Raw genomic sequence first — 27,126 nt, forward strand, 5'->3', positions numbered from 1 at the left:
AGTCTTTCAAGCAGAAATCAGAACTGAGATCTTTCCCCTTCTAAATAAGTGCCCCAATCATTTAGCCACAGAATCATGCTCCCTCTTGCTCCCTCGCTTTGACCTAAGGAATTCTGATATATTTTTTTCAAGCTGGCATAGCATCAGAAGGTGAAGTGGAGGGAGCCTCCCACCCAGACTGGCCTATAGCCTGGTAGTCAGGTCCCAAGATGAAATGAACCATCTTTACTCATGCTGAGAACAGGGCATGCCAAAACATTTCACATTAGGGTGTGTAGTTTATGTGGGACTGTATCTCCATATTAAAGTTTCACTCTTAGGAAACTGACTTAGGAAGCTGACTGTCAAGAACACTCACAAATCCTTACATGGACAAAAGCTCCAGTGCTCCTGCTTTGAAAACAGTCACATTTTTCACATGTATTAGCACACAACCTCAATTTGGTTTTCACAAGTTAAAACCAGATTGATACATCTGGGAGAAAAAAAGGGAGAGCTTTATATGCAGGGATAGTCCACACTTTTTCAGCATGGACACTGCATATAAAATATTGCTATGAGAGAGCAACGGAGAACCTTCCCAGCCAGTCCAATCATACCCTGCCAAGGTCACTATACTATGTACTGTATTGATGTTTCACAAGGCTGTGACTTGAATCCAGACATTGTAAAGTGAACCTCTTCATTGACAGGCACATGGGGAAGAGGCAGGAGAAATTAAGCAGGCACCAGTTCCAACACCAGCACTGGTACATTAGCATCTTCAGTGCTGTGTTTTCCCCATAAATCAAGCTTGTTTGATAAAAGCCCAGGAATGCAGCATGTTGACGAAGTCTTCCTACAACAGCACTACTGAGAATGGAAAGAGAGGTAAGTTGAGAACTGGCACATTCTGTCTATGGCAAACACGACTGGAATACTAGCTCATGTGGCAACAGCCTGAGTAAATAGGAGCTGGTATGCTAAATCCTAGTGATGTTGGCTAGAGAATACTGTTTGAGGTTTAAGGTGTGGCAACTTTTCTTTACAGAGTCATTGGCACACACACACTGAGCCTTATTACCTCTCATTTACTGAAGCTAGCATACCTTGGGGTGGTTTTTTTCAGTTTTTGTTATTGTTTTTATGGAAAGAAGAACTGAATCATAAGAAGACAAGATGGGAGATGTCAAGTCTAAGATATATATACTTGAAATCCATGAAAAAGAAACCAAAGAGTCAAAAATCAGATCCCTGTATCTCAGCAGTGCATGTGGAGTGAAAATCAAAATGAGAAGATGTCTGAATCTGAAAGGCGAAAGAAAGATCAGATGTAAAAAAAAAAAAAAACATGTTTGTAAGCTCCTCTTTGAACCAGATACCCAGTGTGCCCTGTTATGGGTAACAAAAATTCTTGTATCTGTCATCCATTTTGGTATATTAACACAACATGCTTCAGTGCAGTACAAACTTTCTTTACAGGCTTACCTGCTTCTAATTTTCTTCTAAGATGAGTGCTATATTATTCAACCTGGACATCTCTGCCAAAGAACCCCTCCCAGTCTCCTCACAGTAACAATACGTATGCAAAGAATGCAACAGAAAAATGCACTTCAAATTCCCCGGCAGAATAAACAGCTGATAATAGCAAGCACATGGATAATTTTTAAGCTTCTTTGACATCTGTGAGTCACAAAAACCAGTTATTAAAAAGACAGACTTTTATGTAGAACTCATGAAAAAAACCCCACTTTTTTTTTGCTGAAAAGGAAAAGGATGACAAAAAATCATATTCCAAATTAGGATTTAATCTGAAGAGGATCTGAAGTGCTTTCACAGTGCAAATGAGAGGAATAATGAGAAACCTTCAACAGAAGCAACAGTTCAAGAAATTCAACTGCCTGGTAAGCCATTCTCCGTTATCCCAGAGGACACCTCAACCAACAAGTCTCTGCTCACACCACACAGGATTCATAGCAGTCTTTCCAGATGAGGCTTTTCATTTTTTAATAACTTCCAGTAAAGCGAGGTTAGTCTCTTTCTCTATGACTTGGTCAGAAGTAAATCCAAGCTTATAATTTTGAAAATAAAACAGTAAGTCTTCGGCGAATGTTTCAGCAACAATAATTTTTAGTGAAGATGTGTACCAGGAAATTGAGAAAAAATAGTGAGGGGTTTTTTTTCCTCCCCCGAATACATTGAAGGGTTATTGTTAATGTAATTAATAAGTCAATTTTATATTCATTTTCAGCCTATGCCTATGTTTATCAAGCAATTATGGAATTATTTACAGGTTTCAGCAGTAATGAGAAAAACCTGCATATATCATGTCTGCTATTTTTGCTAAACTTTGTTTTGGTAGACAAGTTTGCAAAACAGGATGCAGAGGTATTTCAACCATCTAGTAATAAATAACCAATGAATAAAAACATCACTCTGTGACCTTTAATTTACATCCATTAAACCAAAGCAATGTAAAGGTTAAAATACTAGTGGAGGCAAAAAATACAAAAACCCTGGAGAGTCAGGGAGATTTTACTTTTCAGGCAGAAACAGACCTTGAAAAGCCAAAAAAAAAAAAACCCTTTCATTGCTCGTCTTTAAGGCACAGTTGAGTGAGAGTCAGGGAAAAGATTTCATAAATCTTGGGCAGAGGGAAATCAAGGTAATAGTGACAGGTCTAACCAAATTACAGTAGTATTTGAAATACCATACTTATAAAGAGTAAAACGAGTGTGTGGCCTTTACTCATAAATGACAGGTTTCTCTATTGAAGCAGAAAATTTATTTCTGGGAATTGCAATGTGCATGTCCAAAAGCAGCTGGCCAAAAGTCAGGTAAAAAATCTTGTTGAACTTACTTCAAGAAACTGGTATTTGGGTAATTTTTTTCACTGATACAGATGGAATTTAATCACATATACAATATTAATGAATTTATAAGGATGATTTTTGGTTCTTTTTTCTAGGCATACACATAAACTACACTTACAGTTTTCATGATAATTTTACTTGGAAGACTGTTTACTTACAGAAAGTAAATGTAATGTACTTCACACCAAGGTAATCCTTACTCTGTCAGCAATAGTTGCTTAGGACAAATACCTCTTCCTGCAGTATTTCAGTGCTGTTATAGTTGTGTGTTTATAAATAAAACCTTAATTATGATGCTTTTCTCCTTCCTAAAAGGAAGCGAACAAAAAGTGATACAAAAGCAATCACTCACTCCCTCCTACAAGCAGACAGATGTCAGGCCAGTGTACAAGCAAGACTCCAACCGTCACCCCTCAGTTTTTGTTCCTAAATACAATGTCCCATGGTACGGAATATCCCTTTGGTCAGTTCAGGTCAGTTACGCTGGCTGTGTCCCCTCCCAGCTTTCTGCTCATCACCAGCCCTCTTGCTGTGCAGGCAGAGTGGGAAAAATAGAAAGCCTCAACTCTGTGCAAGAAGCAACAGCCAAAACACTGGTCTGTTATCAGCACTGGACTATAGAGGCTGGTATCAAGGAAACCAACTTCATCTTTATCATAACCAGTACGGTATGCTAAAAAGAAAACTAACACAGAGAAAACACACTGGAAGTATAGCTCTTACCTGAACGGCACAAACACACACACACAAAATTACATAGACCTTTGTAAGATCGTGGTAAAAACTCTCTGCTTTGTAAAAACACCTCATAGATAAGAACATCTCATATATATAGATATGTATATATATATACAATCTCACTGTACATTAAATTAGGAAGTAGCCCAGTTTACTAGACATCAGGCTCAACAGTTTAGAAATCACAAAGTCCTGATACTGGCAATTTCATGAGTATATGGGGTTTAATTCTTTCTAAGCTGCTTTTATTTGCAAATATGATCATATGTTACAGAAAGATAACATTTACCTAGGAGAGGGCATTAGAGCCTTTCTGAGTATTGAATTGTCCAATCTGGTTACTTAATTAATGATGTAAGCTGCTTTATGCTGTTTCTGTTAGCAACAGAAAAACAAGTTGGGGTGCTTCTGTGGACAACAAAAATCGAAGTCAGAGGCTGGTGTAGAATAGGCAAAAACTATAAGTAGATGAAACTGAGTAGAAATGCATATACCACATATATATAGAAATGCATATAACCACACTGCTAATCTGAATGTTATAAATTGAGTCAAAGTGTATTAATGATCCACGCATATTTGCAAAGACAACTAGCACATGGGTCCTTGACAAAATCAACAGCCATTATGTCCCAATAGTACAGTACAGCAGCCTGCACAAATACTGCATGGTGTTCGGAAGAGGAATATTTGCATCAGGTTTAGATGGAAACAAATAAACCTTGCCTCCAGGTGGAACTGATTAGGTTGAGTTGAATGGTACATGAACATAGCTGTCCAGTTTGCAAATCTAAACCATGTTCAACTAGTGGTAACTTAGAGCTCTCCATATTTTCCTGGGTTACGATGCATAGCATAAAGAGCCCCCTATGCAGATTTAGGAACACAATTCCACTTGCCGGCCTTTAAAAGGGGAAGCTAAGGTAAGATCTGATCATGTGCTGAAGAACTCTACCTGGGAAGAAAACTAGTGAGTAGTGATTACTCTATCAAACAAACAAAATTCAAGTCCATAAAACAGAAAAAAAAAAAAAAGGACAAAAAGCAAATATAGTTCAGAAATTAGGTGCAAGGACTTACTTTAAAGGAAGTGCCTTGATATACCTCAGATAAAATTGTAGGCTTAGATTACATACTCTATTTGACCCTATTTTTGAAGCAAAGTTTATGTACCTATAAAGTTTAGATAAAGATTGTTTTAAATCAGTCATCTGGAAAACCATACAATGACATTATTTAGGTAACCAATACCATATCTGGTTAATCAAAGAACTAAATTAACAAAATCAGCATGTTAGATTTTTTAAGACTTTGACACGGTTCATAATCAAAAGTAAGCAGGCTAATAAATGAAAACACAGTATTAATTTATACTTAATTCCAAGTACTAAGTATAGAAACACCCTTGGCATTCTACAGCTCTTCTTGCGTTTAACTTTACAGCTTCTAAAAAATAACTGAAAAACATATCGATTCTGTTAAAAACTTTTTAATTGCCTCATGGTTTCCCACTAAGAAATGTGATAGTCAACAGAGAAAATTCTCTGAAGACAGAAATCACCTAAATGTAGACAACTTAAGGGAAAGATGATTGTTACTCTCTCTCTCCAAGCTGCTAAGGGAAAGATGATTGTTACTCTCTCTCCAAGCTGCTAATGGTTATTAATTCCAATTGAAAATTGACTCTGGTCAATTTTCAGGTCTCCTCAAAATACCAACCATCTCCCTCCTGCTATTGCTTCAGTATCCCAATTTAGACAACACATAGGCCTAACTTTCTCTCATCAGAGCTAAAGGTGTTCAAAACATGCCTGAACTGTGCACGCTGCATTCATATACACAATTACAGCAGACCAATAGGACAATTCGAAGCAGCAGACTTGTTCACCATGAAGTTGTTTTGGACCTGAATGGTATCCTGCTGTGATGTTCCACGGTAAAGGCAAAGACAAGTTTCTCATGTTCCCCACCACAGAGAAGGCTTATGTAACTGAGCATATTAAACAAGTCCCACAACATGGAAGAATAAAGTGAGTACAGTACTCACCAACAACTGCTGAACATTATTTGAAGAGTTAACAAGGGCTACTGGTTCAATAAAAAGGAGAGAGCTCATTAGCTTGGCTAAACCCAAGACGTTTATGTTGGAACTAGTGTGGGGAGTAACAGGAGTTGCAGGGGGGTATCAAAAGGAGAAAGACTTTTATGAGAAAGCAGCAGAAAACCAAACAGCATCCAATATTCAGACAGAGCTAAGGACCAGATAGGAAAAGGTCATTAATAGTCACGATTAGTGAAGGAGTGAAGTGGGCTTAGACAAACAGACTGCTGAAGAAACAAGGAATGAAGAAATCAAGCAAGTACAGAATTTCACTGTAGCAAGGGTGGGAAGCAGGAGAGGATGATGAGCATGAGTGTGATATTCGCATCATATGATTGTTTAGCAGCATATGATTGATAAGCACAAGCTGATTAAGACAGAAAAGCAAGCTAAATTCCACTAACTACTGTGGAAGGAAACATACTGGTGTCTCTATTTATGAAACAAATTTTCTTTAATCTGACAGAGTAGTAATACCTCTGTGATTTGAATCAATGTAGGACAATTCAAAAGAAAAGGGTCTGTGCCTCATGAATCTGGAAGGCCTACAAAAGGCTAAGTAACTAGATTAACTATGCAACCAGAATCAGAGCATAAAATAAGTGAGAGATTACATTTCTTCAATATAAATCCATTTTGGAACACACATGAAATACTTTGAGCAGTTGGTGCTGCAAAAACAAAAAGAAAACCAAGTCTTCTGAACAGGTGAGATTTCAGGAATAAATGAGATAACCTAGGAAGGGACAAGAAGTACACAACCCACAGGTTCATGCATTTGCTAATGCTTTTATATAAAATATAAAAAAGTATAAATATTTAAATATGCACGCATTCTGTGTTCTGTGATTCTGTGTTGATTTTTCTGCTGTACATTGCACCAGTCCTTTTCTTCAGCTGTCTTCTGTCTCAGATAGTTCAGTTTACCTTTTCTGGTCTGGCTAGTCTCTGTCTTTTGCCCTCTTTTCTCTGTAATTGTATGTATGTACGTATCTCTCCATCTCATGTATCTGTATATCCACATATATATATATCTCCACATACGTGTGTACCTACGCATGTGTACAAAAATAGGCCAGTTTTACACACACTTCTAAAATATATAGAGTTTTATATACTTTATACTGGTATACTTTATTTTTTCACTAACAGAGTGATCCCCGGCAAGTGATATTAATTCACTGAAGATACTCAAAGCATCCTTAAGATGAGATCCAATGTCAGTGCACTGTAATCAGATTTTACCAGTTCTGAAAAGAGATCCCAGAATTTGATTCTTCCATCTTTAGGCAGTTATTCCTAAGCAGGCTTGACGAAATGAACTGCTGAGGGGAGCAGCTCGAGAGAGGACGCCTTCAGCACCGGAGCGGGGGGAAGCTCAGCGTCCAGCAGCCTCAACCCAGAGCGGCGACAGCCACCGAGGGAGCCTCGAGCCCTCGACAGGCCCTGCCCAGGAGCCGGCAGCTCCGCTGACCCGAGCAGGGACTCACAGGGGCGGAGCCAGGAGCGGCGGCACCAGCCCTGGGTGGGTGAAAACCTGCCCCAGGGAGGGCGAGCGGTTAGGGTGCGTTTGAGGCAGTTTGCGCGGGCAGGCGAGCGGGATGGTGAGCGCCCGTTGTATGGCCAGGGCCCGGCCTGGGAATTTTTCTCTGGCTGCCCGGCAGTGGCCGGGATAGGCACGCAGACAGAGCCGATGGGAGGGGAGGCTGCAGCACAGAGCTCGGAGTGCAGAGGGTGCCTGCGCTGGGCTTGTGAGGAGAGGGTGCACAACGGGCAGGGCTGCGCTCAGTGCTCCCTGGTGGAGGCCCTCCTGCGGCAGGGGCTGAGCTGCGGGTCGCTGTCAATGGGCTGCAAGGTGTCAGGGAAGCTGAGAGGAAGCAGCATTGCCTGCTCCAGGCCCAAACTGTGCAGGGGCCTCAGGCGTCCATCATAGCGTATACAGGAAGGCATGAAGGCATTAACCCAGGAAGCTGGGAACTAGTAATAAAAAAAAAACCCAACAACAACAACAAGAAAAAAAAACCACAAAAAAAAAAAAAAACCAGGAAAAAAAAAAAACACAACAAATGCCCATAGCATGGGGAACAAACAAGACCAATTAGAGATGTATGCACATCTATGGGGATTTGCTTTAATTGTATGACAGAAACATGGTGGGATGGCTCCTATGACTGGAGTGTTGGTATGGAAGGCTGCAGGCTGTTTAGAAAAGACAGGCCAGCAGACAGGGAGGGGGAGTTTCTACTTATGCAACTGATAGGCTGGAGAGTATGGAACTCTGTCTGGGGACAGGTGAGCAGTCAACAGAGAGTTTGTGGGTCAGGGTTAAAGAGAGAACAGCGACGGGAGACATGACTGTGGGGATCTGTTACAGGCCACCTGATCTAGAGGAATCTGTGGAGGAAGCACTCTACAGACAGATAGGCACAGCCTCATGCTCGCAGGCCCTTGTCCTCATGGGGGACTTCCAACCACCCTGATATCTGTTGGAGGGATGGTACGGCCCGGCACGGCACAAGCAATCCAGGAGGTTCCCTGATTGTGTGGAAGACAACTTCCTTCTGAAGGAGCTGGCAAATGAAGTTGCTAAGCCACTGTCCATCATATTTGAAAAATCATGGCAGTCAGGTGAAGTTCCTGATGACTGGAAAATGGGAAATATAACCCCCATTTTCAAGAAGGGGAAAATGGATGACCCAGGGAATTACAGACCAGTCTCACCTCTGTGCCTGGCAAAATCTTGGAGCACATTCTCCTGGATGGCATGCCAAGGCACATGAAAAACAACAAGGTGCTTGGTGACAGCCAGCATGGCTTCACTAAAGGGAAATCCTGCCTGACCAATTTGGTGGCCTTCTATGATGGGGCTACAGAACTGATGGGACAGGGGCAGAGCAGTTGATGTCATCTACCTGGACTTGTGCAAAGCATTCAACACTGTCTCCCACCACACCCTTGTCTCTAAATTGGAGAGACATCAGTTTGATAGGCAGACCACTCAGTGGATGAAGAACTGGCTGGATGGCCGCACACAAAGGAGTTGCAGTCAACAGCCCAATGTCCAGTAAAACAGTAATGAGTGGTGTCCCTCAGGGATCGGTGTTGGGACCGGTCTTGCTCAACATCTTCGTCGCTGACATGGACAGTGGGATTGAGTGTGCCCTCAGCAAGTTTGCCGATGACACCAAGCTGTGTGGTTCGGTTGATACGCTGGAGGGAAGGGATGCTATCCAGAGAGTCTTTGACATGCTTGTGAGGTGGGCTGATGTCAGCCTTATGAAGTTTAACCAAGGCAAGTGCAAGGTCCTGCTCCTGGTTTGGAGCAATCCCAGGCACAGCTACAGGTTGGGCAGAGAAGAGATTCAGAGTGGACTTGGCGATGTTGCTTGATGAGAAAATGAACATGAGCCAGCTTCAGTGCATGCTCACAGCCCAGAAAGCCAACTGTATCCTGGGCTGCATCAAAAGGAGTGTGACCAGCAGGTCGAAGGAGATGATCCTGCCCCTCTACTCTGCTCTTGTGAGACCTCACCTGGAGTATTGTGTGCATTTCTGGTGTCCTCAACATAAAAAGGACATGGAACTGTTGGAACAAGTCCAGAGGAGGGCCACGAGGATGATCAGGGGACTGGAGCACCTCCCGTATGAAGACAGGCTGAGAAAGTTGGGGCTGCTCAGCCTGGAGAAGAGAAGGCTGCGTGGAGACCTCATAGCAGCCTTCCAGTATCTGAAGGGGGCCTATAAGGATGCTGGGGAGGGACTCTTCATTAGGGACTGCAGTGATAGGACAAGGGGTAACGGGTTCAAACTTAAACAGGGAAGTTTAAATTGGGTATAAGGAAGAAGTTCTTTACTGTAAGGGTGGTGAGGCACTGGAATAGGTTGCCCAGGGAAGCTGTGAATTCTCCATCCCTGGCTGTGTTCAAGGCCAGGTTGGACATAGCTTTGGGTGGCATGGTTTAGTGTGAGGTGTCCCTGCCCACGGCAGGGGGATTGGAACTATGTGATCTTAAGGTCCTTTCCAACCCTAACTATTCTATGATTCTATGATTCTATCAAACAGTAATTTCAAGGAGGACAATGGAACCCAATGAAACTTAATTGTTTCCAGGTTGTTACATCATCTGAAGGCTACATAATTTTCACTTTCATCAAAGGCCTAAATCCCAGATGCACTGTCCAAATAAAAAAGTTTCAAATTCATAGGGACTGTAGGAAATCTTAACACTGGATGGATGGAAAAATACAAGATTACAAAACCCCCCACAGTAATTCTTTAATGAAGGTTTTAAATGAACATGAACCCATTAAATAATGTCACATTTAATGAGTACTTAAATAATATCATTAATAATGGAGTAATTGGACCTCTTTACAGAAATAAAATCTATTTAACACTGTCATCATTTCCGGCAATACAAATTATTGAATTGTGTCTTGTTATTATTTTTTAAACATAAGTAAGCCAGAAATAATGAGAGCAACTTTTCCGGGAACTGCATTTAATTTCTGTTCTGTTAAAAATCCCCACACTGTCTCTCTGTGATTATATCAGGTGAGGATACAAAATTACTATTGTGCTTACTGTTGTCTTGGAAATGCCTGCAGCTTGGCCAGCTGACTCAAGCAGGATGGAATGGTATGGAATTTCACAGCAATTACACCCCAAAGAAGAAATCTATAATGACTTTTTACCATGTATGTATTCACATTCACATATGTCTTTATCATATGTAGTTTCATATATTGTTACCAATAAAATTAATATTCATCATCTAGTCTTCAGAGTCACAGTTTACACACTACAATGCCACTTAGATAAATAGACCAATGTCAAACCAACCAAAATTATCTTGTTTTGTTGGTTTGTTCAGTCAAGGGAAAGAGATTACTTTTATGAACAAATGCTTTTTAGAGCAATGATGTTGTAATAGATTCTAAATTTGAAATTCACAATGTAATGAAGAAAAACTGAACAGCTATAAAAAACAAATGTGTCAAGTTCAGTATCCAAACTAGTAACTTTCGGTTAGTCTAAGAACTCACCTTTTTACTAAATAAGTTTCTTATCATACATAGTTAGGGTTCTGATACTTGACCCCGTAATTTGTTATATAAGGTTTAAATTACTGATAGCTAGACGATATTCAGATGTCTAATTAAAAAATGGGTTGGCTTTTTACGTAAGCAACAACAAGAAGCATTGATATTTCTCTCTGTGTATAGTTTTATTCTTATAAAATTTTGGAGGCTACCTTAATTTCCTCATCCGCACTCTGAATTTAAAAAAAAAAAAAAAAAACAGGATATATTTGCTATTGCTAGGCATCTCTCTGATTATTGCTCTTTTCTATTTGTACACTTTAATATTCCAAATGCGATTCTGCTTTGGTTTTGATACTAGCAGGACAAAGGGACCACTAAAGAGAAGCGGAGAAACTCTCCCAAGAATCACAGAATAGTTAGGGTTGGAAAGGACCTTAAGATCACCTAGTTCCAACCCTCCTGCCATGAGTAGGGACACCTCACACTAAACCATGCCACCCAAGGCTATGTCCATCCTGGCCTTGAACACAGCCAGGGATGGAGCATTCACAACTTCCTGGGCAACCCATTCCAGTGCCTCACCACCCTTACAGTAAAGAACTTCTTCCTTATACCCAATCTAAACTTCCCCTGTATAAGTTTTAAGCCATTACTCATTGTCCTACCACTACAGTCCCTAATGAAGAGTCCCTCCCCATCATCCTTACATGTCCCCTTCAGGTACTGGAAGGCTGCTATGAGGTCTCCATGCAGCCTTCTCTTCTCCAGGCTGAACAGCCCCAACTTTCTCAGTGCTAAATTCAATTTAATGAGCATAATCTCACTATAGCCAAGAAAAAGTGATTGATAGATTTCCCCACAAAGCAGTTCAAAGCAGGACTCTAACTCAACTGCTCTGATGCTGAAGAAGACTGTTCACAGTAAGGGAGCATGCAGAGAAAGTCGGCCTTTGTGAACAACCCTTATGGTGCCTGGAACCTCTGCTCAAAAGATAAAACTTCTGTGACATCTCTAACAAAAACAGAAGATGCAGTGCAGAAAGTCTATGCTAATACAGGTCACTGTACACAGTACTTCGAGGATGTAGACTTTTTCAGAGATTAAATTTGTGTTTAATTATGGGAAAATGAATTTTGTTCTCATATTATGTTTTATCAATTACTAACCATACTGGTAACCTTTTGTTGTTGTTTGTAATACATATCTGCAAGAGAAAAATGTTGGCTTCGGTCTCTGTGAGAAGTTGCTGACAATCTGAATAGGATGGTTGACCCTGCAGACTTCAGACTACACTGCAGCAGCGTATAGCAGGTGTAACTTGGCAGTAGCAAATTGAAGCCAGGAGTAAATCAAACAGAACTGAGTGATGGCAGGGCTGGATTGCTTTCTTTTTTCTAGTTTCTCAAAAAACTGTTTGGAGCCTATTTCCCATTTAGCTCAGGAGCAGCCAATTCTAACAGAAGCTTCAGTTCTCCCATATATGCTTGGATTTATTAGAAGTCTGTTGTTATTCTTGATCCTACAATAATTTCAAAACCATGTATAAAGCACAGGATCATTTTTTTCCACTCATTTGCTTTTAAAGGTTTGGGTTTTTTTTTTTTTAAATAAAAGGAGTATTTTTCCTGTATCACGATGCATTGCTTTTCTTCACTTTTCTATGTAAAATAAAGACAATATTTTGACCATAATAGGCTTTAAAAGTTTGGTATAGGTGAGCTAGCTAACTATCCAGTGTATCTTCATTTTACATGAAGCAGGACACAATTGACAGCAATTAACCCTAGAGTACAGTGCTTGATCTCAATCCATATTCTAAATAAAAATTACTTTTGAGAGGAAAAAGTGATCACATCAATAGAGACCATGTGAAAAAGAGATTAGAAAATTAAATGACTGTGGAGATTAGACCTCTAAAGGATTCTGTGGGAGACAGAAAGTAGTCCTGCTTTTGGTCAAACCTGGTCTGCAAGTAGAACCTTTAGCACAGCATTTCATCACTCTGTCTTCAGCAGGAAATGGTGACAAGTATGAGTCTCTCAGATACCCCTACACAGTTATTCTGGGCAGCTTATTTGGGTGAAAGAGAAAGTCTGGTTTCATTGTTCCACTTGAATTGCTTGAAAACAGCTTAGAAAAGAATATTAAAAACTTACTGTGTCTAGTAACTTAGTTTTTATATTCTAAAACACGTATCTCTGAAACCAAGGTGAAGAAGACTGAATCTTCGCATCACCCAGAATTACATATCATATAATAAAATACCTGCATTGGAACTGTTGAAATTAACCAAATAAATGTATTTTCTAAAATTCAGCAAGCAGCAGTATGATCTGCCAAGCTAAACCATCAGAGTATCTTAATTCATGCCTCCCAGTATAATCATTAAATGTAGCATTTTGAAAAATAAATGGTGGTTGGCATTATTTAGATTATTAAGAGCATTTGCACTACTATTTAATTATAATTGATTTCAATGGAAAGCTTTTGATTTATAATTTGTGACAGTCAGAGTTATTTATGCAAAAACTCTCCAAATCCTGGTTTGAATTTCAAATCCATCAAAAACCACTAGAAATGCAAGAAAGAAGCCATTTCTAAGTATGGTTTGTTCATAATGAAACATAAACTGCACAGTTCTCTGTAGATGCTCTTATTTGAACAGGGGTCTTTGAGCAAGAAGCTGGAGTACATGATCTCTACAGGTGCTTCAATCCTAATTATTCTGTGATTTTGTTCTACGATTTGTCTATTAATGACCAATTAACTGCTACTATGACACACATCTACTCAGCAGCTGATTTGGGTCAGAGTTTCTCTCTGTTAAGTCACCTCAAATGTTACTAAGCACTGCACTGATAGAAGGAATGATAGAAGGAGTCTTCTGTCTATCTAGGTAGGAATCTTCTATCGTATCTGTCAAACACTACATGATAGAAGGAGTCTTCACGGACAGATTTGTTGTTGTAACAAAAAACAGCGAAAACACAGAAAGAGAAGAAATGGCTGACTGACAAGAAACTTCGGGATTCACAGCTTTCATCATGGTAGTCTGAAAACAAGAATAACCAAGAAAACAAGACAGGCTAAAATCTTATCACATTGCCAAAGTGGACTGAGAATCAGTAAGTGCTATATCGATGATCTATAACAACATAAGAAATTCTGCCAAAGCAAAAAACACCTCCAAACCCCTAAAATAAGCAAGTAGCAGACTCTTTCTGTGCACTTAGAAAGAAACCTCAGTACATTGAACAAAAGGAAACTATGAAGACAGAGAACATAATTATTTTTAAAATTCTAAAGGAGATCTACAGAACTTTTTCTTAGTTGTAACAGACTTCTAGACTTGCTAAAGCTCCAGTGAAAAGATATATTAAAAGCACGCTTATTCCTTAACCTACTCCATACCTTTGGCTTTACACATACTACAGTTAGAAGGGCTATTTTAGCACCTAAAGTAAAAATAGGTAAAAATAAACAACAGCAAATAATACGTTCTCCCAGTATTTCTCTGACCACACAGGTTTATAAAAAGTGAAGGAAAAAAATCTAATCTAGAAAAGAACATGAAAAATTCTACACAGACCAGCAAAGCTCTGTAATCTGACCTACGATATGGTTGTATTATTAACACTGATGGATGAGCGTTACAATACCTACAGTCCAAATAGTTGGGGGGTGGTGGTGGTGGTGGTTTTGGCTGGGGTAGAGTTAATTTTCTCCAGAATAGCTGGTAGGGGGCTCTGGTTTGGATTTACACTGGAAACAGTGCAGATCACACAGGGATGTTTTCATTACTGCCGATGAGTGCTCACACAGATCCAAGGCCTTTTCTGCTCTTCACCCTGTCCCACCAGCAGGAAGCTGGGGTGAACAAGGAGTTGGGAAAGACACAGCCAAAACAGCTGATCCCACTGACCCATGGGATATCCCAGACCATAGGACATCATGTGCAGCGTTTAGAGCTTGGGGAGAAGAAGGAAGTGGGGATGTCTGGAGTAGTGGTATTTGCCTTCCCGAGCACCCATTACACATGATGGACCCCTGCTGTCCTAGGGGTGGCTGAACACCTGCCTGACTATGGGAAGTGGTGAACAGATTCCTTGCTCTGCTTTGCTTGTGCACCTGGCTTTTGCTTTGCCCATTTAACTGTCTTTATCTCAACCCACAAGCTTTCTCACTTTTACTCTTCTAATTCTCTCCCCCATCTCATTGTCAGGAAGCAAGCAAATGGCTGTGTTGTGCTTAATTGCTGGCTGGGGTCAAACCACAACAGGGACGTAACATGTTAATATCACACAGAAAAAAAAAACCAAAAAAACAATACATAGGCCCAGTTCAAATTTATCAACACCTGGAGGATAACCTAGGCTTTGTAGAAAACCCGTTTGCATTTTGAACAGTGCTGATCTGTTCAGTGGGACAGTAAACTTATCTCTCCTCTTGTTAAACATATTTTCCATGTTATCATTCTCAAAAAAAAATTTAAAGAACAAACATTTCAGGGCAGGGCCTACCCCTCAGGCTACTACTGTAATTATAGAGTCAGTTCAGGGTAAATATTCAACTCAATCTGACTGAAAGTTAGCAAACCAGAGCTCAGCAGTGTGATTAGGCTTGGAACTGAATTTCATGCATATGACAACAGTAAACACATCCTGAAATTGGACTACATAAGGTGTATCATTCTTGAATTTAAGATTAACATTGGTTTTAGCAGCACAATAATTCCAAAAGGAACTGTAAAAAATGAACAAGCAAAACCTGGAGAGGGGCTTTGGACAAGGGTCTGTAGGGACAGGACAAGGGGGAATGGCTTTAACCTGACAGAGGGGAGACTGAGATGAGCTCTTAGGCAGAAGTTCTTCCCTGTGAGGGTGGTGAGGTTCTGGCACAAATTGCCCAGAGAAGCTGTGGCTGCCCCATCCCTGGCAGTGTTCAAGGCCAGGTTGGCTGGGGCTTGGAGCAACCTGGTCTAGTGGAAGGTGTCCCTGCCCATGGTAGGGGGCTGGAACTGAATGAGCTTTAAGGTCTATTCCAACCCAAACCAGTCTGGGATTCTGTGATTCTATAAATGTTAGCAGAGTCCTTTAAAATACTACAACATTTTGAAGATAATGTGTCAGAATTTCAGAGGTTAGAAAAATAAACTGAATCTTTTTTCCTTTGATAACAAAATTATATACTGGAACCTGACATTTATCAGTCTCACTAATAGTACCTCTGCGTCTCAGCATTTCCAAAGAAAGTTTCTGAAGGTGCTTTTTCCTGGGGTGAAAGGATACCTGCGATTGTGAAAGCTGGAGGAAAGAATGACACATACCTTTGGGCACACTGCTGTAGATCAGCAAGATGAAGCATTGTGTTTCTGCTTTGTGAATGGTCTGAATATAAAGATAAAACCTGAAAGACCTAAAGCATTAGCAAATACCTTGAAAGTTACCACAGCTCTGTATGTGTGGACAAGTGTCACATACTGCAGCAGCACATTAAAACTGATGGCTGTGAACAGTTATCTTCAGAGAGGTCTCTTATCACGTTTTATTATTTTACAGTGCATGCTTTCTGGGCCTCTCAACAAGTCTGAGCTTAGGAAAAGCTTATTATAAATCTGAAGCAAAATCTTCCAGGCAACAAGAGAGTGAGGGTTTGGTGGGAAATTCCCAGTGACTCCTGCTCCTGGCCAGAGCCAAGTTCTGCTGCAGGCTCGGTCCACGGTTATCACTGGATTTCAAATGAGTAACTTCTTATCTGTACTTGTGATTAAAAGACCCATTTTTCATTCATGCTTCTAAACAGAAGATCAGCATAGCCTTACCTTTACCTTTTTATGTCAGGAATGATCTATTAGCACTATGAAGATCAAGTTCACCTTTGATTTTATCCATTTAGTAGTACTGAGCATACAGGCACAGAACAAAGAAAGCTTACAATCTAAATGCTAGAAGCCTCAAAGCTACATTCATTTAAAAGTATTAAATAAACACAACCAAGGATACATTATGGAGGACAAAGTTCACATAGGTAGGGGAAGATAAATGTGACCTTTAAGTCACTAATTTATAGGATTTTATATCACAGAAGGTGGCTGAAAAGCTAATGCTTTAGACTTACTAATCACATGGGGAAGAACATTCCATCCAACTTCCTTATTTGCTCCTATTCCACTCCTTTTCTAGCAAAAACACATTTACGAAACCAGTCCAATGTTAACAAAACATATTTTAACAATTGATAGCATTTATGATGAAATATATTCTGAAAGCTTTTTTTCCTCAAAGTTGGGAAGCTGTGGCACCCAAATGAATAGTTATCTTGAAGTGATAAGTGACTGTCATGGCGGATTTCAGCTAAAAGTTAGTAATGAACTGCAAACTATTAACGCCATATATTGGCCTCCATAAAGAAGAAGGCAAAGTACATGTTTATACAAAATATAAAGATAAATATGTGAACATCACTTTAGCCTGCCCCATGTCAAGCGTAAGATTCCACTTACCACAATGAATTAATGACTTGGCAATCATTAATATGATGGTTTAAGAACACATTAACTACCCCTTTACCCAAAATTCTGCTCCAAGGTAAAAGACTGCAAGGATCTGCACCTTAATGAGTATGATTTAGTGTGCAGGTAGATTTTGTAACAGAGCTCAGTTCTTTATCTCTCATGGACACCTGTTGAAAATGTTCATGTAATTGTATTTGAAGTACACAACTGTATCTTGATCACATATTATACTCAAGCAGAGCTTGCAGGATTTTAGAAATACTTCAGGAGTAACAAACAGCTGTAACTATGAGCCACATCTAAGCATGAATTTACACAGGACAGTTCTGTATCTACACTTTTCAGCTATGTATTTCTCTATCTGCCTCTTGCATATTTTGTGCTGAATCATGCACACCTATGAAAGACAAAATACCCATGAATTTCAGAATTAGAGGACTGAATACCTTCACAGGGGACACACTATGACTGCTTGGTCTCTCTCTTCCCTACTTCGTTCTCATTGTGGAAACACGTCAAAAAGCAGGTCACCTATCATGAACCAGGGGTTCACTTTTTGTTTTATAAATTTCTTCCACCTCAGAAAGATAAATTATTTCCTAACTTATTTTCAAGGTTGGCTTTTCCTGAACCTGGACACTGTAAAGCACAATCACCCTCAAAGCACACATAAGGACACCTGCTTGACCTCAAAAAAACATAGTGAAAATACAAAATGCTGACATGACGTACATGGAAGAATAAAAGCATAACCAAAATGAACAGTCTGTCTTGCCTTTGTGTTATGACCTGCTTGTTTGACTCTTAGAAATCCACATAATGTCATTTTATATAGGCAGTTTCTCTACAACAGTAAAAACTTACCATGTGAACTCAATCATATCCACCAGTGTATAAAATTCTACTTTAGCCTGATGACTAGACTATCAAAACTATACAAGTGTACTTAACTGCAATCATGATTAAACTGGTATTTATTAAAACCTTATTCACTTATTTTCAAATGCAATCAGGAACACAGTACACCTAAAACTACACCTGCTGTATGAATCTGACAAGGTCAGGCTCTGGTTTCATTTATACCAATAATTTATCTAATTAAGTCTTGAAAGAGACTTGTTGACCTACTTTGTATGGAACATCAGCTGCCTGGAAGATAAGAAGTAGGTGATCATGATAAACCTACCAAAGGTGGAAACAGAAAGACCCTTTTAAAATATTCTTGCATGTATTCTTGCACATGGAAGCAAGCAAATAAAGTGACAGTGGTGGACTAAAATCAGAAGCTAAACATTCAATGGTTAGTACAATTTTAATTAGCTATAAAGGAAGACTATTGGGGCATTATTGTTCATGAAAGCTTATGGATTTCTTCCTCCAATAGATAAGCTGCTTTGGAAACTTGACATAAGACTGCACAGCTTTTTTTATGAATTTATGGGTAACTGCATGGCTTGAATTTATGGGTAACTGCAACTTCTGAGGTTCTTCTCTCAATAAAGACGGGGCTGAGGAAAGCCTTAGGTAGAGAAATGAGCAATGACAGATTTGCTAATTAGAAGTAATAGATATCTGCCCTTTTATTACGGCAGAATGGCACATGTGAGTTGACAGAACAAAGGCAGAGGAAGAAAAGAGGCAGAAAATGGGAGTTTAAGTTAATTAAGAGTTGAACAATGAAAAACATGAAGCAGAGAGTGGCAGCAGTATAACCTGGTTCACACTAAGATACAGAGAAAAGTAATGAATAGGCAACTTGGGAATGTTGCTATCTATTCCTCTCTGTGTGTGGTCCCCAACTGTTGTTGTTGTTGGGAAAAATAGGGTAAAACAAAAAAAAGAGCTGGAAGGCATTAACTGATAGAAATCTCACACACTTATAATTTAAAGTGATAAACAGAACATTTGACTGCTTGCAATGAGGATAGGAGGTGTGAGATAATATAACAGCATTCTAACATATGTTATAGTACTGCTCATATAGCTGAGTTTTGGCAAACACCAGGAAATAATCTACAAGAAGATACTAACAGCCTGTGCATTAACATTACATGGTGAGTCAACATCAGAAAAGTGAACACGTGTTGTAAAGTAACATTATTCCTATGAATAGCAACAGTATAAATATAAATAAATGGGTACTGCTGTAGTGTTACCAATAAGAGACCAAAATCCTATATTGGTGGAAGGAAAAATGTAACATAAAATTTAAATTATATTAAGTATTTCAGATTTATTTCTTACACGCCCCATCACCTGGCCATGACTACTAAAGCACTTCTTCTTGCCCTTTTTCCATGGAATAGAGGTATTTCAGCTGCTTCTACATCTCCACGCTCCTTGACTGAGACCTTAAAGATCCACTCTTACAGCATCTGCACTGCCTTTATTTTTGCCTGAGCTTTAGCTTTATGTTTCTGCAGATGGTGTCATGTTTATATCAAGCTTCTCAGAGCGACAGCAATTTGCTATCTGATGAAACTCCAGAGGCAAAATGGGTCCCTCTACTGGAAAAAGGAGAAATATACTACAAAAAAGTTCAGGGTAACGTACTGCTGCTTTTTTTTGTGTAACAGTCTTTCCTCATTGTTGTATTATGCTTAATACTTATCTGACAGTCAGGTCACTGCCTGAGATAAGGATTTCTTCACCCTCAGATAAGACCTCATACACCTTACACACCTGAGGGTACCTTACATATACATCTTTAAAATGTGTGCATATATATATATGTATATGAAATAACAAAACAGGTTATAAAGTCACTGCAACCTTGAGATAAATGATGATTTCTTCTACTACACATCCCTGATTAGCTCCACCTCTGTCTAACTGATTCTTCTCGGATATCATGGACTCACAAGTAGTACTGTAATTTAATAGAGATAGGTCCGTAGAGCATTACTGATCATAAAATTTTATTGCTCTACTAGAAAAGCATTCAATTTAGATTACTCTACTATGAAATTGTCTTTTATGTAAACTAATCCCCAAATAGTTTGACTTTTTACTAGGCTGTAACTGCTTCTGAAAGGAGTTGCATGAACTTAACCCCATGCTCTGGGGTTGAATTGGGCTCTGAATTTGTGGGAATTACTGAAATCAGCTAATAAATAACTAATTCAGTATGAAACCTACCGACATAGACACTGGAAGAAAAAGTTTATCTGCTAATTCTTCTTGCAAAGGTAACAAAGGAAATAGGTGAGACTCCAAGAAATCATTACATGTTGTATTATTACACTGGAACGTGTTATCAGCAGGACTAGAGTATGTGCATCACATGCTCTGTGTCTATGTGACTGTGAACCAGCTGACATTTATTAACTGTGATCATACAAATGTCACATAAACATCCTTGCTATTGCAGCTTTCCTTTCTGACATCCCCAAGTGCCTTAGCTAGCTGTGCTGTACAGAACTGTAATTTCAACAGAAACACAGCATTTTAAACTGAATTTGCTACTTTTTTTATAAAATTAAAATTAATCATAAATGTAAAGTTGCTGGAAAACATAACTGTCATTCTTATGTTTGATTAAGTACATCATGTGGTATCCACTGAAATCTAATGCTGCCTGTTGAGTGTGACCCCATCCTCTATAGAACTAAGCAGGACTGCCAAAGAGTATTTACTTATTTATTCCTGTGAGATCAAATGATCACCAGATGATTTGTCTTCCTTTATTAGGAAATACGGCATCAAAAGGCTTAGCTGGAAAATCTGTCCATGCTATATGGAAACTTTACTTATCCCAGGATGAATGGAATATTCCACAGTCGACTTAACACAGGCTGTGCAGGGACAGAGAGATTGCATAACATCTTTAAGAAATCTCACTTAGGGAGCTAACGGCTGAATACTCATTTGAGAAATGTTCTGGTCACTTTAGTGACATCAAATAATCCAAAGTAGAAAGGATATCCAGTTTTATTTAATAAGTTCTAATATTCCTCTAACAGAAGTGGAAATCTTTTCCACTTACCACATTGTAAGTAATACACGTAGAATCCCTCCTTCTCTAAATGAGGATGTTTAAACATTGTTATCCCAAAGAGAGGAACACCAACATTAAGGGTGGAAGAACACTACCTGCTACTCACCATTCCTCTTACTGAAACATTTCACATTGGAGAATAACAGGATAAAACACATTAACATGAGGCTGAATTTCTAGATCACTCCAGTTCAATTTTGTTTCTGCTGTGCCCTTTCAAACCTTATAGGTTTCTCAGCTTCATGAAGGGCTGACGGTAGCACATTCAGCATTATTTACTGCAGTCAGTTAAAGGAAATTAGAGCAAGGAAATCTCAGGCCTAGTTGTCCTCAAAGACAATTAGGTTTTATAAAGCAAATTCCTTCACCTTTCATACATGAAAATATTTGTTGTTTCCTATTCCATGAGTTTCATATTTCATATGGACACAGGGTTTAGTGAAGCTCTGCACCAGGCTTCTTCAGAAACAGACCTTTAATTATTATTTCCCATCAGCTGACTAAAATGTGTGGGCTTACCAAAATGGAGGACTAAACTGACATGAAGGCTTCTCTCTGTTGCCCGGAGAAAGGCCACTCAGCCACTCATGGCTGGGCTGCCCTGTGCTGGATGGTACAGAGGATCACTCTGCCCACTGCATCCTGGAACAGGCTCTGCAAACTCCTTCTACCCAGGTATATATAACAATTTCTTTTGGGTTTTGATTATGTAGAGAGGAAAGTGAGAATTCCCCTAGTTTGGAAGAGTTAAGATTAAAAACCGCAGAAACAGCATTCTACAGTTAAAGCAAGAATTTTCATTTTTATATAATGACAGAAGTTACAGGCTCTATGATCGTTCATTTATATCCTGCTCCTTCATCATCTCTTGGAGATATCATACCATCTTTAAAATTTACTTTAGTTCTGGCAGAATTGTGTTTTCTATCTTTCTCCGAATTTGAGTAAGACCAATTAAAACAACAGATTTAAAATTTATAATTGGCAATTCATCATTTTCAAATAAATGTTTAACAATTTTTAAACTAGGATTGTTTGCAGAATTTCTTCTTAGGGTAACATGTATGTTAGTATTTTTGCTCAAGTTAAATAATGCACAGCTTTCAAACAGTTAAACACAGTAAGCATAATTCTTCACCCATTTTTATCAAAGTTAACAGTAGGATGAATTTGGCTTGCCAGCTTGGTCATTGTTACAGATATTACACTGATGGATGATGGTGCTAAGTGCTACTGTACCTTGAGGACTGATTAAATTAGAAAATAAAAGCTTTTTAGACAAAAATAGGATGACACAGTTCCCCATATGCCTTTTTTTCTATTTAAACGTTAAACTTTAATTTTCATTAATGGCCAGAAGAATAGCAGGCCGTTTGTACACAATTATTCATAGAATCATAGAATTATTGCTGTAAACAGATTGGGAATGCTGAAATATTTCAGGGAAATAGCTACTGCACATATATGGAGCAGCTCAGCAGTGCACACACAAAAAAATCTAAATGGAGAACTCAGCACAAGTTCATGCCATTTGCAATAGTCATATGCTGCAGAAATGGCCTATGAAATTTACTGAAACACTGAAATTTAATGTGGACAAGATGCATCAAGCTGAATATACATGCACAAGCCACGTACAGAGTGCTTGTTAATGTATTTCTGCCTTGGAATTCCGAAGCAAAGCATGGGTGTATGGAAACACTGTGAAGTATGTTCTCATTATACTTTATTTTTTTAAATATATAAATCTTTACTTAAATTTACTTTGAAACTGAAAATCTCAACCCAGTAATTTTTGCTTGTGAATTTAAGGTACTGTTGCATTAACTTATGTTGGTTAAATAAACAAAATACCATGACTAACTAATGATTCAAGAAATAATGTTTGTTGGAGACATCATGATTCTTTGCGTAAAGAACAGAATGGAAAGGAATTAAAAACTTTTTAGAAATATTTAGCTTCTTACGTCTTTCCAAGGAGTTTCACAGAACACTTGGTGAAACATCCGTTCTTGAATACATTACAAACGCACCATTAACGCTGGAAGTTCTAGACAAGCCAACAATGAAATGTAGGTCAAATACTGTGAATCACCATTCCCCATCACTGACAGAGTAACGAGTTACTGTGAGCAATCACAAAGCAGGAACAGCCTTGCAGACCAAGTTTCTGAGCAGTGTGCTGAAAAGGTTTGACTGCCATCTACAGATAACAGTAATTAGTGAACTGGTAGCAATTCAAGAAAAAGTTTCTACAAGCCTAGTAAACATCCTATGCAGATATATTGGAGGAAACCTAATTATTAAAAAATGAATAAAACAGGGTAGCTAAGCAGAAATATTCTACCAGGTTTGGGTTTTTTCTTGTAGAAATATAACTGCACAAAGAAACACCAGCGTCTATATTTGAGATCTAACAGGTAAAAATCTAGTGTCTACTACTACCTATTACTAGTCAAAAATAGAAAGTACTAACATTTTCCTTTTATTTAAACTAGGAATTATTAAATGTTGATCTTCACATAGTAAGTTCTCAGTTAACACTGACTTAAATAAGACCTCTCATACAGAGTCACTGGTTAGCAAAACCACCAAACTTCTAATTATATTGTAAATACCATACATATATTATCCGAATACTTCTAGATGGGTATAGCTGTACAAGTATCTTCTATTTAGAGTTTTCTGTTAATCTTAGTCTTCCTAATCAGGCTATTTTCCTCTAGACAGAACATAAGCCAGCATAACACAAGCAACTTTTTAAAAGATTTTCCTTCAGGTGTTCAGAGCAGTTCACTCTTGTCAAACATATCCCTTCTCTTTTCCTTCTGCCTTAAAGCCACTTTCATTTTTTTAAACAGCTGCTGCCAAGCTGTTTTTCTTTCCTCTCCAAGTTAGCTAACTGGCTAAGCAGTTACCCTGCTAAAACCTTCTTTCAAAAGTTTTGTCCTAAACTTGTGGAATAATTGAATGGCAAAAGAAAAAGCAATCATGAAAAGCCATGGACCTTTAGGGGTAGAGTATAAATAACAAAAGGACTTAGAACTGTTCTAAGTAGTGTCTCTGATTAAACCAAATTACTATATTTACACACCACACGGAACTATTCTCAAAAATTTTTCTGCACAGAGTAGTATTTCATATAAAAGTTTAAATGGACTATTTGTTTTGTTAAAATGGAGTATTATAACAAAAAACAACTAGCAGACAGAAAAGCCTATGAGTCCAGCTGAAGTTAACTTTCTCACATTCAAAGTCCTTCAGGAGCTACAACCAAGCATAGTATTCCAGTAGCCATAAATATCTGACTTCTCAGTACTACTTTTATATATGAAGAAGGAAAGGCAATGATGGCATTTTTACACTCTCATGCCTTCGCAGAAAATCCTTTCTGTTTTAACCTGTTAGCTTCTGTAAACTTTTCCTGCACTGATGATTCCAACGTTTTTCCACCCATGAAGTACATGCCTTTCAGATAGTTTTTCTTTACATACAGTTTTACTAATTCTCAAAATATACTATACTTAGGAGAAGAAAGACTGTAAAATAGAGACATTTAAACCCTCCCTTCATTCTTACTAGAGATCAACACAAAAATGAGAGAGGCTGCCTTTATTTCAGGGCATTTAGTGCACTAATACACTTTAAAGATCCTGACCCTTCCCAGTCGGAGTCTCTACCTACACCCTCTGCTAGAAGGCCCAGCACCTCTACTTAAACTTGGCCCTGGGCTGTCAGTTTCTACCTGACCATGTCTCACACAGTGCCCATGCCCCAGCTCCTGCCCAACCTTGAGAAGAAATGTACAAAATTACAGTAGTTACTATTTAAAACCTGGAACTGTCAGCAGGTAAGAACTGCTAGGCATAAACCAACAATATACTTGCACATCAGTATATGAAACTTTAAAACTGATATCTTTATGACATGTAAATAAAACTGCATTTAACAGAAAATGCAGCAACTTTTTATTTTAGTTTCCGTTCAGCTCAAGCGTTAAAGATGCCTTTGTTTAGGTTCTTCTATACATATTTTGGACATAAGTTGATTTAGACTACGTTCATGAAAACTGAATTTCAACTTAATATTGAATATACTGTTGAAGTGAAACGTTTCCCATAGCTGTACCTGCTTTGACTACATCCTCTTTGAAAAGTGTGTGTGTGATAGTGTGATGTTCATTCTAGAGCAAAGCAATTACAGCACTGGCTTGAGAATGGAGGAATGTGAGTTTAGTAGATTGTTAAGACCTGAAATTAAAATTATAACAGTGAATCAGGGAAATCACAGAATCATAGAATCATTAGGGTTGGAAAGGACCTTAAGATCAACTAGTTCCAAACCCCCCTGCCGTGGGCAGGGACACCTTACACTAAACCATGCCACCCAAGGCTATGTCCAACCTGGCCTTGAACACAGCCAGGGATGGAGCATTCACAGCTTCCCTGGGCAACCTATTCCAGTGCCTCACCACCCTTACAGTAAAGAACTTCTTCCTTATACCCAATTTAAACTTCCCCTGTTTAAGTTTGAACCCGTTACCCCTTGTCCTATCATTACAGTCCCTAATGAAGAGTCCCTCCCCACCATCCTTATAGGCCCCCTTCAGATACTGGAAGGCTGCTATGAGGTCTCCATGCAGCCTTCTCTTCTCCAGGCTGAACAGCCCCAACTTGCTCAGCCTGTCTTCCTACAGGAGGTGCTCCAGTCCCCTGATCAGTCTCGTGCCCTCCTCTGGACTTGTTCCAACAGTTCCATGTCCTTTTTATGTTGAGGACACCAGAACTGCACACAATACTCCCATTCAGGGTATCTTCAGAAATAAACAAATTCACTACTACCATAGCTAAGTAACTCTTAGGATGATAGAGACATCTCACAAAATAACTAGGCCAAAATGGAGAATCAAGGTAGGTCACACAAATAATGACTCAAAAAATCCAAATGTATGGTACAACAAATTTTGATTTGCGATACTATTTAACATTTGATTTATTTGGGGGTTTTCAGAACACACAGTTATGTCTCAGCTCTTTACCTAAGTTATGCAAGAATTCTGCTGGTATGAAGTGATATCTAGAAGAGCTGTGAGAACCTTTCCTGCTCCTTGTTAAGTCCAGCTGCATGATGAATGTTATCCACTGTGCAACCAAAAGCTGTATCATCAGGTAACATGAATACAATTATATACTAACCATGTCAGTACACAAACGGTTGCTTGAGAGAGATGCCAGTCACTAAACTTTTACAGGAAACACAATTACCCTGAATTTGAGTATTTCCCTGATATCACACATTCCTCCAAGTACCTGCCTGCTAATCTGCTTTACATCTCCCAGCACCCCTGCCTTCAGCCTACATGTAAATTTAAATTTGTATCATCCTTACAGAATTAAAAATATACATAAAAGCTCCTTCTAAAGGAATCTTTCTATAAAGTAATTTTAAGATGTTTGAGAGTATTCATAGCTGTCCCTTTCACCAGATGTACCAAAGCTGAGGAAGTTACATTTTATAGGACATACAGACATATTCTCCTTTTATATGCTCCTTCAGTGTGCTGGTATTATATTACCTATTATTTGAACCAGTATGCGAGAACTAGGAAGAGTTTCTACAGCTTAATCTCTTTTATTATTTAAATTTTTCATAGCTATACCTTCGTTGAGACAATAGATTGCAAAAGAGCTTTCATCATGTACTACTCAAACCAAACCTTTCCCACAGAATTAATGATTACTGACACTAATCTACTCCATAAATAATGATGTCAATGATGGAGCTCTTTGTCTCAATTATATATCCCATCATTAAAAACATTTATTATTTCCCATATAGAACTACCTTCTCATACAGCTATATCATCCATAAATTTTCT

At 38.8% G+C, this 27,126-nt stretch overlaps 1 protein-coding gene across 1 annotated transcript in view; it reads right to left on the minus strand.

The window, feature by feature from the left end:
- ADGRV1 (adhesion G protein-coupled receptor V1) overlaps positions 1–27,126 on the minus strand; it is a 273,612-nt gene that overhangs the window by 127,727 nt on the left and 118,759 nt on the right. The gene's annotated exons all lie outside the window — the stretch shown is intronic.

This window comes from Lathamus discolor, chromosome Z (assembly GCF_037157495.1).
Source record: "Lathamus discolor isolate bLatDis1 chromosome Z, bLatDis1.hap1, whole genome shotgun sequence".
Classification (NCBI taxonomy): domain Eukaryota; kingdom Metazoa; phylum Chordata; class Aves; order Psittaciformes; family Psittacidae; genus Lathamus; species Lathamus discolor.